The sequence below is a fragment of the Echinops telfairi genome, unplaced genomic scaffold (genome assembly GCF_000313985.2).
Source record: "Echinops telfairi isolate 266 unplaced genomic scaffold, ASM31398v2 ScPeMD7_1;HRSCAF=3_0, whole genome shotgun sequence".
Classification (NCBI taxonomy): Eukaryota; Metazoa; Chordata; class Mammalia; order Afrosoricida; family Tenrecidae; genus Echinops; species Echinops telfairi.
In genome coordinates, this window is record NW_022103896.1 from 48584857 (window position 1) to 48602714 (window position 17858).

General features: G+C 40.9%; 1 protein-coding gene and 1 pseudogene across 1 annotated transcript in view; one reads left to right on the forward strand and one right to left on the reverse strand.

Moving 5' to 3' along the window:
* Positions 1-17858, reverse strand: part of NECAB1 (N-terminal EF-hand calcium binding protein 1) — a 196164-nt gene that overhangs the window by 117918 nt on the left and 60388 nt on the right. The window lies entirely within an intron of this gene.
* Positions 9774-9899, forward strand: LOC115868868 (annotated as a pseudogene).

Below are 17858 nucleotides of genomic sequence, written 5' to 3' on the forward strand. Positions count from 1 at the left end.
ATGCTTGCTTTTTCTTTCTTAACAATTTTCCTATGATGTTGAGAACCACTGCTCTACAGGATCATTTTGGGTCAGATAGAACTCAGTGGCAGCGTGTTTTGGGTTTTCACACGAGTTATTTTGAGACTGAGGTTTAAAACCCAAGGACTATGTAAAGCTGTCCACTGGGGTTCAAGATAGCCCAGTGGTTCAGTATTCTACTGCTAACCCAAAGTGAGTCATTTGAATCCATCAGCTACTCAGTGGTAGAAAGTTATCTAGGGAGCTGCTCTCAAACATATTTACAGCCTAGGAAACCTTTTGGGGCAGTTCTATTCTGTCCAATAAAATTGCTCTCACTCAGAATCCACTTAATAGCACTAACATTTATATCTTATATTTCATTGTTTGTCACTTCTTTTTGTGTGTAAGCTTATAAGACATAAATATTACTATGAAAGTACATGCCCACCCATAAGTTATAAAGAAATAAACCTAAATAATCTATATTGAAATTGCAAACTAATAAATATTTCCTAATAAGGGAGCTTGAACAAGAGCAATTTGGAGCACTCGGCAATGATAAGCAGATAGAAAAAAAAAGAATAGATGTAATATTATTTAAGGGGAAACCAACAAAATTTAGAAATGTATTGGATTCAAGCTAATCAGAAATGTTTAATAGTGCCTTTTCAAACATGCTGATCATTAAAGAATACAACCTCAGAGCCTTAGTGTTTTTATTGAGCTTCAGAATGGTAAAGGAAACTAAGTCTCTTAGGTTTTGTATTTGTTTCCTTTAGAATTGCTCACGGGTTCATAATGAGACTTCTCTGAAATTTTCCAGAGAATAAATAGCCCTGATCCCCTCTTGAAAAAGTAATTCCAGGAAATACAATACATATTATATCGCAGTCAGAAGAATTCAGATGGCAGTTGCTCTCCTTGTTCTTTAATCTGTTTATAAAACACAGATTCCTCTATTGACCTCCTTTTATTCCATGTTGTTAAGAGTGGGGAGGAAAAGACTGCTCTCTTTACAGGTTTACATGGGAGTTTGTGGTGATGTGAAATTTCTTAATTTGCCTATTCTTTCCATCTCTCCAAGTCACCATATGATTGGGTGGGGCTTTCAGAGGGGAGATATGAACCGGGTGGACTTGTGCAAACGGGGTGGGTGAAACACTCAGGGACAGGAGTGATCTGCTTTAGGTGCTATTCTCCTGGCTAGAAGAGAACAGGAACAGAAAGAATTCCCGGGGCGATCAAGGAGAAAGAGCCACCAGCAGAGCACATTCTTTCCAGACCCCTGCCTGAAGTACGGAGGCCAAACCAAGAGGCACAGAGACCATGGGACATAGCAGTGGAGTCATGCTGAGACCTGAGATGGTGAGACCCTGAGGCAGAGCAGCAGATGGGTTTCCTGGCCCACGGAAGCAGAAGCCAAGGGACCACGTGGCTGAGAGACAGAGGGCCAGAAGAGAATACACTGGCTCCGGAGATGTGTTGCTGCCGACCAGTGACTATATCCGTTGTGACTGCTGATCCTGATTTGTAGGAGCATCTTTTCTAATAACCCCCCTTACTTGTCTCTGAGTTCAGTACAGTCATTGCACCAGACTGTTGAACCTAGGAGGGAAGTGAAGTGGGAGGAAGGGTTGGTATCACAATATGTTACCATGTCTGACCTCTGTCTTGTGGCTATTGCCCTGGGGTTGCTGTGGAAATGGAGTCTCCTCCCTGTGCCATCAAAGGTGGTCCATGCTGTGTGCAGGTTTGCCCATGCAAATCCTTGAAGAGCTGATTTCTGACTGTGATATATTTCTATCTTGTAGTAACATTGGATTTTAAAGGAATATTAAGCTTACTGTGTATCTGACAGCAAGAAATATTTTCCTATTTCCTTTCATGTTCTAGCAAGAAAACCCTGTAATCTGTTAGCTGTGCTATCAATTAAAAATAAAAGCAGAATGGAAAGCGAAATGCTAGTAAACATATTCACATTGAAATATTATTTCACAATGTGAAATATTCACATTGACACAGTAAACATATTCTCCTTGAAAAAGAACCAGAAGGGTGTTACTACATGAATGCATGCTCCATTTTCTATCCAAGAGGGGTAAAGAACAAAGACATTTATGGCAGCCTGATTGGCAATAGTGACATAAAAAAGAAAAAGAAACAATCTAATGGTTCACCTGAATCATTCAGTAAATTGTGTATTTTTATGGTATGCACGCATTAAAACGTACCCAAAGAATTTTCAATAACTTATACACTTACTTGTTGGGAGCCGGTGGCCTTTAAGGCCTTAGCCTCAGCCTGAGCCGAACTTGGCTGCTTCCTAGTCTTTCATTTGCAAAACCTGTAAGGTCCTGCCTAAATTCCTGCCTCCGCGTCCTAGCTACGTGCTCTGTAGCACGGGCAGTTGTAAAGTTGACCTTTTCACCCATTGGTTAATAATGCCAGGCGCTCATTGGACTAAGATGGACTTTGCTTTACACCTGATGGACCTTAATCTGCATGCAGGACGTCTTTGAGAACTAGCGCGCGCCCTTTTACCTACAGCTGATTGGTTAACGTTCTTATGCTTCATTAATGTGCCTGTTGGATTGGATGCTGTGTCGCACACCTTATTAAAATATGCACCTCCCAGTTCCCCTTTTTTATACCCCAGCTTTGCCCAAATAAATGAGCTTGATCAGAGTTTTGTCTTGCTCCACGCCCCCGTGTCTTTTTTCTCCATCCAGGTTCATCTTTCCCCCCAGGGCCTTGCTCGTGAGTCCCGCAGGCCGGACACAACACTTACTTACTTTAAATGATACGTGAAAAATCCAACCAGATATAAAACTGTATGATTAAAACATGTAAATCATATTTGCAAGATTTGGAAGAAAATGAGCACTAGCATTAATGTGGAGTCAGATGACTTCTGGTTAGGACATGAAATATGCTTGCTTTTTCTTTCTTAACAATTTTCCTATGCTTTGTCTTTATTTTTAAACCATTAGAAGATTTATTTTATAAAGAAGGAAAAAATAACAAACATTGCAATTGACAAAAGAACATAAGATAAGTAAGAACTGTTAAGCATAAAGAGAAGGCTCAATGATTCTGTTCAAGGTATTTAACTTCCTGTGAGCCTGTTGTTATTGTTAGTTGCCATCAATTTGGCTCATGAGCACTCCAGGTGCTGGAGTCGAACTGCCCCATCAGCTTTCCTCGGCTGTTTTCTTTATGGGCGCAGACCACTTGGTCTTTTTCCTGCTGATAAGCTAGGTGAGTTTACTAAACTTTCAGTTAGAAGCCAAGCATTTATTTTATTTTTATTGCTATCACGGCTCTTTCCTATGAGTATAATTTTTATAAGCATTAGATTTATGAGTTTGGATAGTCTACTCAACTTTGTAAAAAGTACAATTTTGACATGCCTACTTATGACAAGGACTCAACCTAGACAATTTAAAACCATCATTTACAATCCCTCAGGGCAATTTTGACTTTACCCTTCTTTGTTGAGCACCAGGAGTTCTGCTGAGCCAAATTGCTACCCTGCCTGAACTGGGTAAAATAATGTCCCTAAACCCCCACCCCCACCCTCCCACGAAATTCACATCTACCTGGAATCTAGGTATGCGACCTTATTTGGAAAGAGGGTCTTAGCAGACATACTCAAATTAAGATGAGATCATCTTGCATTAAGGTGAATCTTAAATTCAATCCAACAAATGTTCGACCCTCCTGACACAGTTTGGGCGTATTGCCAGGACAGACCAGTTCCATTCTGGGGCTATTGCCTCCTGTGTGGTAAAGCAGAGGGGCAGAGAGAGAGCAAGGTCCCCAGGGAAGTGCAGTGGCACCAGGACTGCGACACGGGGCTCAAGAGCAGAAAAACCATGGTGAGGGTGCTGCAGGAACGGGCAGTGCTCCCTGTCTGATGTGCGTGAAGCAGCTGGGGTGGGGACTGATTTGCTGACACCTGACACCGTCCTGGTACGCAGAGGCACACCACACAGACCCCACACACGCGGAGAACACCACATGGCACACAAAAGAAAGAGACGAGAGAGACGCCCAAAACGCGCCCCCAAAAACAACAACAGACACCACAAAAAAGCACAGAGACTCCCCCCGAGACTCAAGAGAGCATGACCTTGACAACCTTGAACATAGAGCTGACAGTGGACCCTTTTGAACTTCCCTCGAGGTCACGGAAGCCCTGCTTCCGAAAGTCCGCAGCCTGGACACCCCGGGGAGCAGTTCGTTCTACTCTGCCCCCGGAGCCCCCGCCCCCCCTCCCCGGGGGTGGAATCAACTAGAAACAACAGCCGGTCTCCCGAGCGGAGAGGCCACCATTTGCAATTGCTTTAAAGACACAATTTGGGCAACTGTGTTCTGGGACTCCCTGGGAAACTGACGTACTGCCTGAGGAAAATGGTGTTTGCTACTCGGGAAAAGAGGATATTTGCGACGGGAGGGGCGTGATTTCGGACCTCAGTCTGCCTGCGTGCCCTTTTTGTGGCCGGCTCTCAAAGCCGGAGCGCAGCCTCCAAGTCCTTTCACAGCGGCTTATTATTCTCCACTATCTCTCAGAAGTATTTCCCTACGTAGTTCGCGTCCTTTTCTGGTTTCAAAGAACTATTCTAAATAAGAATCAAGGGTTGTGATGCTCTTATTTAAAAACCGCCACCCCAAATTCCTCTCCTGATTATGCTCAATGATATTTTTAGCTTCCTGTTCCTTGGGTCTTAGGAATCTTTAAATTCGGAACTCTAGTCCTTGCTTTACCAAACTTCCTACTAATTACCCCAGTCTAAACAGTACCCGTGCAAACACAGTATTTTTTTTTTCAGTTGACAAAACAGTTTGGGAAACACTGTTAAACTCCTTAATAGCCTGAAGGAATTAATTTTGGCTTACCATGATATTTACTTCTCAAGCATCTGAGGCGAGGAGAATCTGACTCAATGCGCAACACGCTTCGTTACTTCCGGATGGGAGTGGTGTAGTGAGGCGCACATTGGTTTATTGGCAGATAGCAGGCTGACTTCGTAACAAATATGCTCGGCCATCATTGTTTTTCATTTTACAGTATAATATTATGATCTTCCGATTCACTAAGGATAATCTGAGCTAAATATTTTGCTATTATCATCCGGGTAAATCTGTTGAGCTAGCTCCAGCACACCAACCCAAATAGTGTTCATAAAATACAACAGACACGATGTCGGGGAACTAGAAGAATGGCAAAGTACTTGACCTTGTAAATATTTTTGGATACTATTTAACCCACAGATTTTATGTGTAACTGGACATGTTGGTTGACTGCAAAGAGAGAGAGCAGATGGTGGGAAAGTTACCTGGAAATGGGTGTTACCTCAAGGGATGGGTCAGATGTTGCAGATAAGAGACCATGCTGAGGTGAGCTCTCACTGCCAACTCATAGAAACCCTATCGAACAGGGTAGAACTGCCCTTGCTAGTTTCTGAGATTGTAACTCTTTATGGGAGCAGAAACCACTGAGAACCTGGATCTGGGAATATTCACCCCAGAGGAGATGATAGATCATGGCTAAATCGGTTTCAGGAACAGATGCTATTTGGATATCCCTGCAGCCATGGTCAGATTTTGTAGTTATCAGAGCCAGCCTGCAGCAGAACAAGAAGGCTTAGCATAAATGCAGTCTTCTGGTCCTAGAGAAATAGATTTCTCTGCCTGGGTTATCAAACAAAAACTGAACCAATGAACTAAGACAGCTAGAGATTGGACAAATACTCAGTTTTCAGAAGCAAGGCACTACATATGGCCAAGTTAAATGATTGGATGTAAGTCCCAGAATATTGAATCAACCCTAGAAACCAGTTGGCTGTCTTTGAGTTGATTTTGATTCATGATGACTCCGTGTGTATCAGAATTAAGTGCACCACAAAACACCTCTGAGTGAACTTGAACCTCCAAACTTACCACCAGCAGCATTAATTGTTTGTACCACCCAGAGGCTGGTAAATGCCCTTTAAATTCCTTATGTCCATAAGACGATAATTATTCCTAGAATCCAGAGTAGGTCAGAGCTTGTCAGCACAGGCTAAATAGCCCCAAATATTAGCAGATAAGGGTGACCGAGACCGGCAGGCATTAATCTTTGTTACTGTGTGCCATTGAGTGGACTCTACTTCAGAGGAACTACAAAAAGAGTAGAACTGACCCCCAGGATTCCTAGACTGAAATCCTTACAGGAGCACATCAGCAGGTCTTTTCTCCTGAGGAGTCGCTAGTGGGATCAGACTGCCAACTTTTAGTTAAGCAGCTGAATGTTTTAACCACCACACTACCAGGGTTCCTTGAACCTCTGTTAAACTGGGACCAAAGTGGGGTCAGACTATTTGCATACATAAGCATTTGCAAATATAATATCTCTTGTGTGAGAAATAAAATAAAATGAAAAGCAAGCCTACTGCTATTGAGTTGATTCTGTCTCTTAGTGGCCCTAAGGGACAGAGTAGAACTACTCCTTTGTGTTTCCTAAACTGTAAATCTTTCAGGGAGAAGAAAGTCTCCTCTCTCCCTCAGAGCAGCTGGTAGAGTTGAACTGCAGACCTTGTGGTTAGCAATCCAATATGTTACTACCTATGCCATCAGTGCTCCTTCTAAGAGACAAAACTGAGTTGGAGAAATATAATCTATTTATCTCAAGCTAAAAGTAAATGCTTTACCAATCCATGATATATTAGTTCAATATGTTCTGAGTCTCAGGTGATGCTGGGATAAAAATGGAAAGTTATTAACATGCTGGGCTAATAAGCCACTGAAAGTTCGGTGGTCTGAGTCCACTCAGAAACACCACAGGGAAAGGCCTGGTGATCTGCTCCTCATAAATCAGTGATTGAAAAGCCGTAGAGCTAAATTCTTCCACTCCGACACACAGGTTATCATGGTGAGTGGGGATCAACTGGACAGCAAGTGCCTTCCTTGGTTTTGTGATGGGAGTGTTACTATACAAGGAGGTGCACCCCTAAGAAAACGGATTTTTTTTAAGGCTATGTATTTAAATGGTTTTTACAAAACAACCTTATCACATTCAAAGTAGTCTCCATTACACTGAATGCATTTGTCAAATCTGTGATTCCATTCTTGGAAACATTGTCAAACTCATCTGTTTGGATGACTGACAGCTTCTCCCCCTTTTTTTCCCTTCACCTCTTCTAAGTTATCAAATCACTGTCCTTTCATGTTCCTCCTCATTTGCAAAAACAAAAAGAAGTTACACAGAGCAAGATCAGGTGAGGAAGGTGCATGGAGCAAGAGAGGTATGCCGTTTTCTTGCCAAAAATCGGCACTCTGAGATGGCTGCGTGAACAGGTGCATTGTCATGGTGGAAAAACCAGTTCCCTGTCTGCCACAAATCAGGCCTTTTTTGGTCACACACTGTTCCAAAATCTTTTCAGAATCTCTAAAGAAAAAGTTTGATTAACCCACTGACCTGGTGGAATGACCTCCAAATGCATTAAAGAGCCAACATTTCCATCTGTTTGGGAAGTTGATGGACGTCCACAAGGTTTGTCATCAATCAACATTTCACCTTTTTTGAAATGAGAAAACCACTCATCCACTTGAATTTTTCCCATAGCGCTGTCCTTGAAAGCTGAATTCAGCATCACAACAGTTTCTGCAGTGTTTTTCACCGAGCAGGAAAGAAAATTTCACAGCTGCATGCTGTTCTCTCAAATTGACCATCACAAAAAATGAGGTTTGAGTGAAACTGCTTTTACAAAAGAATTCACTGTGATCAGGAAGAAACTTCCCAGGTGATGCCACTGGTTGCACTAACTCAGAGCTCGTTGCTCAGAGCTCAGCTAGTTGAGGGGGCGGGGGACTGCATACTATGAAAGCTCCATCCAGTGGAGCTTTTTTCCTGTGTGTGTTTTTCTCTACCCCCTTGTATGTCAAGTATTCCCTGTATACTAGTTGCTATTGAACTTGTATGATTTTTTTTTCTTTCAGTCTTTGTTGTTAATCCTTCTTTAATTCTCTAGGGCACTAGAAGTCTTCCTTTCTGAACTCCCAAACTTGAGTTTATTAATGGGAGAAAGAACCAGGGAGGCTACATATAACCTCTTCTGGCTACACAGTGCCATCTCCACCTCTGCCTGGAGTCAATTGCAAAGATAAGACTTGTCTGCCCTCCATCTTTCTTTACCTATTTTGACACCCGCTGTTCCTATCAACTGGGGGAAAGATGGAGCTTTCTGGTTTTCTTAGGGGTACCCCCTCAGATATCAGATATAGAGCCAGTAACCTGCCCTGAGGTGCCTGAACTGAAAGGTCTACCAATTTGCTTCCAAAAGGAGCATTATGGGATGATAATTAGCACTATAGGGTTGCTATGAGTCAGAATAGACTTCAAAGCACCTAACAACCACAAGATAAAGTAGTCTCTCGGTATGAAAAATAAGAACTGAACTACTAGCCAATAGCAGTGGCTTCTGAAATAGCAAAGCCTTGAAAAGCCCATGGTGCCATTCTACTGTGTGTCCATGAGTAGGGGTGCACTCCACAGCAACCATTCTCGCCGTTGTATAAAGTTCAGATGGGGGACAAGGTGACATGTCTGAAGAAATACATCTAATGAGAAGCAGAGCCAGGATTCTGATGCAAAAGAATTCTTCAGCACTAGATCTGGACATCAGTGATAGACACTTGAAGTCATTGGTCATGGTGGTACCTGAAACCACAGCAGTAGTTGAGTTTCCCCAGGAGTGTATAAAGTGAGGGCCATAGAACCATAGAGAAACCTTCACTGGGGTGTTTCATGCTAAAACAGTGTCATCATGCTTAATAAAGACAAGGATAGCAATCTCTCCACTCACTCTCCCCATTGACTTTGAAGAGAGTAGTTGGCACAAAGCAGCTTCTGAATTCATGCGTTAAAAAAAAAAAAAAAAAAGGATTGTACAGGCCACCTTCCTTTAGGAAGCCAGTGGAGGTACCAGGACTGTGGTACCTTAGCCAGGATGGTCAGGTGACCGCCAAAGGGGAAAGGTGTCTCTGAAGTTGAAGGAGAGCATGCCAGAGCTTGGCTAGCTCACTTCATTGAAGGAGAGCCACAAGAAGGATGGAAGAATGACTATATTTCATATTCAGTGTGAACTTTTGAAGCAACAGTTTGTCTTTCCCTAAAATTGTGTTGAAAAGTGAAATGGAATCAAGAAAACGAGGCAGAGTAAAGAGATGGCTTTTTTGAGAAATGTGGCCTAAAAGCAAGTAATGAGACAGGAACTAAGGCGGGAGCCCTGTGGTTCAATGGCTAGTGGCCAGTGGCTAACAAAAAGTTTAGCAGTTTGAACACCCTCACTTAGTGATCTGCTTCCATATAGCACCTAGTGCTTAGCCCGATGCACTGCTAGGGCTTTTTGTAACCAGTACACGAGGAGCCATATTTGATTTTCTGCTTTTCCTTTTAAAAAATTTTTCCAGGTGGCTCACATGTCTTTCTTTCTTTTTTTTAAGGCTCAGCAAAAGACATAATGAGAGGCCCATTTCTTTCACAGAGCCTGAAATTTTTTTAAAAAGGCAGAAAGACGGTTGGTTCAAACATGAATTCTATTTTCTTGTTTAGAAGTTTCTAAATCTGGCCAACTCTCTGAACCCCTTAGAAAACTTAACGGAAAAAAAAAATACAGATTTCCAGGCCAAATCCTCAGAGCATATGCTTCCAAAGGATTGAGGAATCTGTTAGTGAAAAAAGTTCCCAGGGTGATCTTAACAATCAGCCTCTCTTTCCCTCTCTCTCAACACAACTAAATAAAGTATTTGTAAGAAATAAAATGTAGGTTTGCACTAGGATGCGGGAGAAAACAAATCCCTGCGCTCTCTGTCTGTCTATGTGGCGGGTCCAGATTGAATGAGGGATTACATAGGAAAAAAAAGAAATAAAATGTAATGTGTCAAAGAGATCTGCTATACCGTAAAGGGGGCAGCTTAAATTTATTATAATTACATACTTAGTGTTCATAGCAATAAGCTCAATAATTACACACATAATATTCTCTGTTAAGTGTTTGACTCTTTAGAAATCTGAATCACACACTGCAGGAAAAGTGAAAAATCTCCCTCAGACCAACGGTCACTCTCTAAGTGAAGAATGTCTAACCTTGCTCCCTCTTCAGCCAGGCAAGATGCTGACGAGAGAAGCCTGGTGGGACCAACGTTGGTGCTGGGCCACATTGCAGGCCTTCTTTTGGAGCTCATTATCCTCACAGCATCCATGGCCATTGGCTGCTCCTCACTCCTATCTTTTCACCTCTAGCCCTGTCCTTTTTTTTAACCAAACTACCTGTCTTGTTTACCTCAACTACCTTTTGGCCTTTTGCTGCTTGGATAATTTGCTACTATGTATAGCACATGTCCGTGTGTCTACAGACTCCTGGTCCTTCAACTCTGCTGTGAGGAACTCAGGAATTAGCATTTCTCTCCAGCTTCCAGGTGTGCTGCTGCGGCTGGTTGAAAGACTGCACATTCAATAGTCCCGAGGGAGACTCGCCATGTTCATCTGAGCCCAGCCTCTTCTTATTTTGTTAAAAAATTTAAAAACATTTTTTTTTCAAGTTAAACTCTATTTTTTGTACACCCTCCTACCCCCACCCCGCTTCCTTCTCCTTGTTCCCAGCACTTAGCCTCTTCCTTGATCCGCTATCACAAGCCATAGCACTGTCTGTCAGCCTGTATGGCCCTCGCTTTACTAACACTGATTTGCCCTGGGCTTGTGTAAAAGAATTACCTCTACTTATTTCAGGTATTTGTGAGCCAACTAACTGCAGATTCTATTGATTCTTACACAATCAAATCACAATTTTTCTCTAAGATTTCATTTTGGTCAGATTTCTAGGTGTGTTAGTCCAGGTTGACTAGAGAAACAAATCCAGAGGCACACATATGTGCATAAGAAAGAGCTTTATATTAAAGAGTAATTTTATGTTAAGAAAACATCCCAACCCAGTCCAGATCAAGTCCTATACTAGTCCATAAATCTCTCTTCAGACTCACGCAGTCACATGCAATGATGCAGAATACAGGAAGATCACAGGCAGGTGGGTGAAAACTCTTGTGGATCCAATGGCAGTGGAAGCCTCACAGGGCTGTCTCCGCAGGTCTCCACTGCATGGCTCACTCAGATCTCAGTGGAGCTCCACAGGACTCATCAGCAGGAAGATGAAGTAAGAGAGAGTGAGCGTGTGGCCCGCCTCCAGGAAGAAAGCAAGGAAGTTCCCAGAATCCTCATGAGAAGGCCATGCCCACAAAGAGGCATCATCAGGCTGTGACCTGATTGGCAGGCTAGACTCCACCCCTTCACTCTTTAATATCCTCAAGTAGACACCAGATTATGTAACTACCACACTAGGTATAATGGTAAAATTGCATCTTGAATGTTACATTGATTATAAAAGTTGTGTGGTAAAATAGATTAATCTTTTAAACAAATTATTTTGTAAGTGCCTTTCATCTTCGGAACAATAAATAAAAAATGACTAACTTTTTCCGTTCTATCAAGTTGTATACAACTGGAAAGTCAGAATAGTTTTATTTCTCAAAACGCACTGCCATCGAGTTGATGTGGACTCACAGTGACCCTGTAGGACAGGGTGGAACTGCCTCTGAGAGTTTCTGAGACTATAACTCTCAATGGGGGTGGAAAGCCCAATCTTTCTCCCAAGGAGAGGCTGGTGGTTTTGAACAGCTGACCTTGCATATTTCAGCCCAATGCACAACCACTATGCCACCAGGGCAGTTGTCTTAATAATTAGGTAATGCTGGGGAAAGTGCTAAGGAGTCCTGTTGACACTGTCAGGTAAGCATTGAACAGCTAAACTGTCAAGATTCACAGCCTCAGAAACCTTCCATAAGGTGCTGTGAGTCAGAATTGATGTGTTGGCAGTCAGTCTGGGTTCTTTTGGTTGGACGGAGGCAAGACAAATAAGTGAATAAAATAATTGTCAGGCGTTATCTTCATTATACTTTGCCTTATACCTGGCTGAGCCTAACATAGCAGTCAACCAATTGCTGTGGTTCAGCATTGACCTTAGCACCAGCTGTGCAAGGGTTTTGGGTTCTGCGGGCTGATGTCCTCAAAGGACAATGTCATAGATAAGACTCTCCATCCCTCCCCTTGCTCCTTCTGTTTTGTCCCACTGCTGCTTCTGTCCTGTTTGCCCACTCTCCCTCTCCATCAGCGCTTCCATAGCTGCTGGTACCGCTTTGTTCTGACAGGTTTTTCCTTGCCTTTTCACCTCCAGCTACTTCTCTCCTACCTCTGGTTTCCACCTGAAGAGACTAGTATTGATAATGCCGGGACATGTTTGCTTGTTCTTCTCCTTCCTGCTTTCATTCTTCTAAAGCATCATCCCAGTTAGGTTGGGGGAGGTGTCCTTCAATGATGTTTCTGGGGGGCTGCCAACCGTAGTGCCCCTGTCCACCCAACTGTGCTGCAATCCACCTCGGCCACAGGAGTGTGTACCAACATCATCTCCTCTTCTCTTGGAGATAATGACCATCCAGGATGTTCCCCCAGAAATTTTTTTGTAGGTCTCTAGAAGGGGGCCTTCCTTTTATCTCTGAAGTGGCTAAAGTAAGATGGTAGAATCTTTGAACTATCTCCTCCCCTACCATGTGGTAGACTCCCATCCATAATGGGAGAATCCTGAGAGAATGTGGGGAAGAGAAGACTAGGAGAAGGAGTAGAGCAGCACCAAGGGATACCGAAGAAGGATTACCCTGAATTTCTAGAATATCCATGATAATCTTCACCTCTGAGGAGCTTGCAGTCATGCAATTCAACATATTTTTTTAAATTTTCTGCTTTAAAAAATCATTTTATTGAAGGCTTTTACAGCTCTTATAACCATCCATACATTAATTGTATTAAGTGTATTTGTCCATATGTTGCCATCATCATAAATTTTTCTGCTTGGGATGGTCTGTGTTGGGTTTCTGTCATTTGTGTCTTTAGAATTATTAACCAATGAGATGACTCCTTCCTGGCAAAGAACAAACGAATCTTCTCATCACAAGAGCTAACTCTTGGGTGGTTTGCTTTGCCCAACGGTGTCCATTATTGAGTACTCACAACCCTCTCCCTCCCTCCCTGCCTTTCAGCTGCTGGAGTGGTGTTTCCAGTCTAATTCCTTCCCGGGCTGATGCTCTTTGAAGAAGCTCAGCAATATCCTCTCGGCTCTGCTTCTTAAATGCTCTGTGATGAAGGATTCGATTTTTAAATTCCCAATCATCGAACTGAGATTTCTATAAAAATAAATTGATTACTAGATCAGATAACAATACCAAGTTGCTTTACAATGTTCTAAATACTCTCAAGTTGGATTCTTATCTCAATGCAGACAAACCCAATTTGTGAACCAGCATTGACCCCTGGTCCTCATGTTGAGTATCCCCAATTAGATAGGTGTGACAGTTCAAATTGTTTTGTTGCTTCAGTTTTTGCATTCATAATTTATTTTTAGAAATGAGATTTACACCAGAAACAACAGCAAAACATAGAACAAAAATTGGCGGTGGGCCTTGCTGGTCTTATTTCGTTAAATCATTGGACTTCAGAAAAGCCAAATTCTACAACATTAAAAAAAAAATCTATGATTCTAAGTCTTGAAGATTAGAATATATTATCCAGCAACTACTAAATGCTAATTGACAGCGAGATATTAAAATGTTCCTGTTATGTTATCTACAATGTAATGAAATTTCTATGCAGAGAAATTCTGCTTTGGTGGCATCTGAAATGGTTTCCCTTATAAAGTAGTCTCACAAATAAAATGCTAAAAGTTAAGATTTGGAAAACTCACAGAGCCATTTTTGTATATTATTTATCAGAAAATTACCCTAATTTTAAAAAAGTTTGACATGTCTTGCAGCGTCTAAATCTTTTTTTTTTTTTATGAAAGGAACTTTGAGGGCGGTGGCAGGGGCTCTACCATCTTTGGATGGTAGACAATAGGTGATAGATTTTGGAGCATTTTTATGTTTTTTTATGATAAAGATTATGATGCAAAATTGGTTTTTCGAATCTGAGTCTGACATTACTCAAAAAATGCTTGATCTTTTCTTTTGCTAATATATCTAAAATTCAATCCTGTGTGCTTCTTTCAAACAGAATTCTGCCTTGAGAATTTGTCTTTGTAATCGGCTGACAGTATCGGGAAGGCAGACATGCCAGCAGACTGTTCCATACCGTTAAGAAAGACAGCTTTAGGGTGAGAACTGCTTTAAACAAAAAAATCAGTAGCTTGCTTTCAACAAAATCCATTTAAGCACTTTCCAAATACTTACGATGGACATGAGAGAAAAATCAAATTTTCTACGGTTTACATATATTGACATTTTTAGTAAAGGGCAGCAGTTGCAAAAAAAATCAAACATACAATTAAATTGAAGTAAGGAAAACTATTTGTTATAACTGAAGGAGGATATTCTATGGTACCAAGATTGCTATTTATTATTGAAATTCTAACTTCTGGAGTGTTTTTCTTCAAATCAACTAACTTGGCATTGTCTTGTATTGTTAATTACCTGATAAATGTCTCGCATTTATCTTCCTTCTAGATTAGCAAGTTCCTGAGCACATGAGTAATAGTTTGCTTAATTTATTGGTGTCCATCTCGGTGCTCTACACCTCAGACCTACCCCCTGGAGTTGACACACGCAGAAGGACTCTCTAGATCATATTGCATAGAACTGTCCCACAGGGGTTCTAAGGGAGAGTCTTTGTAGGGCAGCCATGGCACAATCAACTCCATGGCCGTGAGTTTGCTTGTTTGTTTTTTCAATCCTTACAGAAGCAGACTGCCACCTTTTTCTTTCATGGAACAGCTGGTGGGTTCGAACCTCTAACTTTCTGCTTAGTAGCCCAGAAATAAACCCACGGCGTCCTTAGAGTAAAGGAAGTGCAAATATGCATAGTTATATGGTCTTGATGAGTCAGCATCCTTGAGTTGTTCCTAGGACAGGACTTGACCTGAGTGTATGCACTCTTCTGAGATTTTTATTTTAAGGGCTTTGCTATTTGAGTTTGGCTGCAAGGGTGATGATTTTTCCTGGGAACAATTTTTGTGCAATGTAATAACAATTTTTCTCAGTTTCATATAGTACTATGTTTATTTAAGACTTTCTCTTTAAATATATGCTTAGTATTTGAGAAAATTGAGATCTCTGTTTCAACTGAGTGAGTAGCAAGAGTTTCCCAATAATTTTCTATACAGAAGAAACTGGGGGGAAAATTGAGTCTGGCTTTTAATCTTGTATTCCTTCCTACAAAAGTTTAAAAGAAAATAATAAGGATCAGTGAGTTGATATAATCAAAAGAGAATGACTTAAGCAAATTACTCACTTGTTCTCAGTATTAGTTTTCTCTCATTAAAATGGGATCATTTAAGTTTGTGATGGGTAGGAGACAGATAAAGCACTCAAAAAAAATCTAATTATGCCTCCAAATTCAATGCCATAGGAAAAGCAGTCAAGAAATCAAATGATGTATCACACCGGGAACATCAACTACACAGACCTTTTTAAAAAGCAAGGGTGTCACTTTGAGTGTAAGGGGTGCCTGACACTACCATGACATTTCCAAGCACATCCTGGGCGTGGGGCAGCCAAACAATGAATAAGGAAGGTCAAAGAAGTGATGCATTTGAATTACAATGATGGCAAAGAATATTGAATGTCCCAGGGACTTCCAGAGGGGGGCGGGGGACGAAACTTTCTTGGAATAAGTACAAATAAAATGCTCCTTAGAAGCAAGAATGGCAAGCCTTGGTCTCACATAAGCCAAGTGCACTGTCTGCAGGTACCAGTATCTGGAAATGAGTGTTAGCCTTGACATAGTGGAGGGTCAATGGCAAACGAGGAAGACCCTCAAAGAGATGGATTAATACAACGGTTACAACAGTCTCAAACATAGGAATGTTTATGAGAATGGCATGGGACTGGCTCATGTTTCATTCTATCGTCCTTGGACTTACTGTGGTCAGAGCCAGGCAGCATCTTACAGCAACGTCAGGTCTCAGAGGCTGAATACTTGTCAGCTTTCTGTATTTATGACAAATGATACTTTACCTGCTTGATCTACCCCATTTCACCTGGATTGTCTAGCCCTGTAGTTTGCCAGGTCTTTCTGCAACTAAGCCATATCTCTTCCAGGTAAAAGCTTCTTTCTATTTTTAATTCCTTTTCTTGATGGTTTACACAATATGCTCTTTGGAGAAGTGTGCTACCTTGTTAGCAAAGGCATTTTAAATGATCAAGATGAATGATCATTTTCTTCTCCTACAGAGCAACTTGATGAACCATATTAAATTATCTTTGTATTAGAGAAGATGGATCTCAAAAACCAAACAAGTAATTTTATTTTCCGACTCCTATTTATTTTCTGTCCCTCTGACTCCCCTTTTTCCACTTCTCCATTTGAACCTTTCTCTCTGTGTTTCCTGTTGATGACAGCTTGTAGAGGGAGTGTAAATTATTTGAAACTAATTGGCAAGCTACTTTACTTACACAGATATTAAATGATCCTTTCTTTTAAAAAAATTCCTGCATATCAAATTAATTCTAGTCCACAGACCCCTGTTTTTATGCTTTGGAAAATTAAATACAAAAAGCAAAACAGATGATTTTATCCGCAGGAAATTATAACTCAACACAATGATGAACTTGAGATGTTTTGCTGAGAGTTTCATGAATTTACGAATATTGGAAGTTATTTCCATGAAAAAAATTTAAAACATTTTCCATAAAAATGTTAAATATGATAATTACCAGCCCCAAATTGTCTATTAATGTAAGCCACAGATTAACTTTCATCTGTACAGTCTAGTATATAGTAGACATTCAATGAATACTTGTAGGCTAGATGAATAAGTAAAAAATTACAAAAATTGAAAAATATTAATTGATGCCTTCTCCTTACTGAATACACTTTAGAATTTCCTCTCGAGATCCTTTGCTGTAAAAGACCGAAAAGCCTGTCATAGTCTGTACCTTACAATAAGAAAATTCCAAAACACTTAAGCAGGCAGCTTTTTGAGGCTTCTAGAACGATCATAGATTCTGTCTAAAAAGAGATCAAAGAAAGTTCATAGATTAACTGTGTTATGACATGATTGCTGTGCTTTCCATTTTGGTGACAAAATGTCTGTTATTTTCTATTTCTTTTTGAAGTTTCAAGAGCAAAGTTAAGTACACTTACAGGGAAATAATTGCTCCTGCAATTTCAATGTTAAATCAAAAGCTATTTTATTGTAATGATATACCTAGAAAAATATTCGATGTCATTGGCCAATAATGTGGACAGTTATTGTCCAAAGATACCTTTGCAAGTCAGCAGAATTGGAGTAGCTCTAATTCAGAAAGATTATCTTATATAATTCACCTTAACATTCAGCACCACCTAAGTTATGAGTGGTGTTACATTTAGGCTGCCATGAAGGTAGTTAGGTATCATTTTGTGGTGATTAAAGGTATGCCATGTTTTGTTCACTTGGCCCAGCTTGCACAGAATTTAGGATAAACCAGGTGTCACATCATGCTAGAAACCCCCCTGGTCTCCCAGAAACTTCAAGGAAGCACCTCAAGAGCACTACTTTGCTGGCCTTCAAAAATCATTGAAAGAAAATCTATTTTAGAAATTAAGAACATAGAGGGCTCTCACAAAAGAAAACCACCCTGCTCTTTGGACCAATAACCTTTGATCACTTTGGAAATTTTCATCTACCACTTTTACCAGAGCAGTGCCCTTTGAATTTGTACAGTCAAAAAATGCAGGTTAAAAAAAATCAAGCCGGGAACCGATTACAAGGATCTACATGTAACCTCCTCCC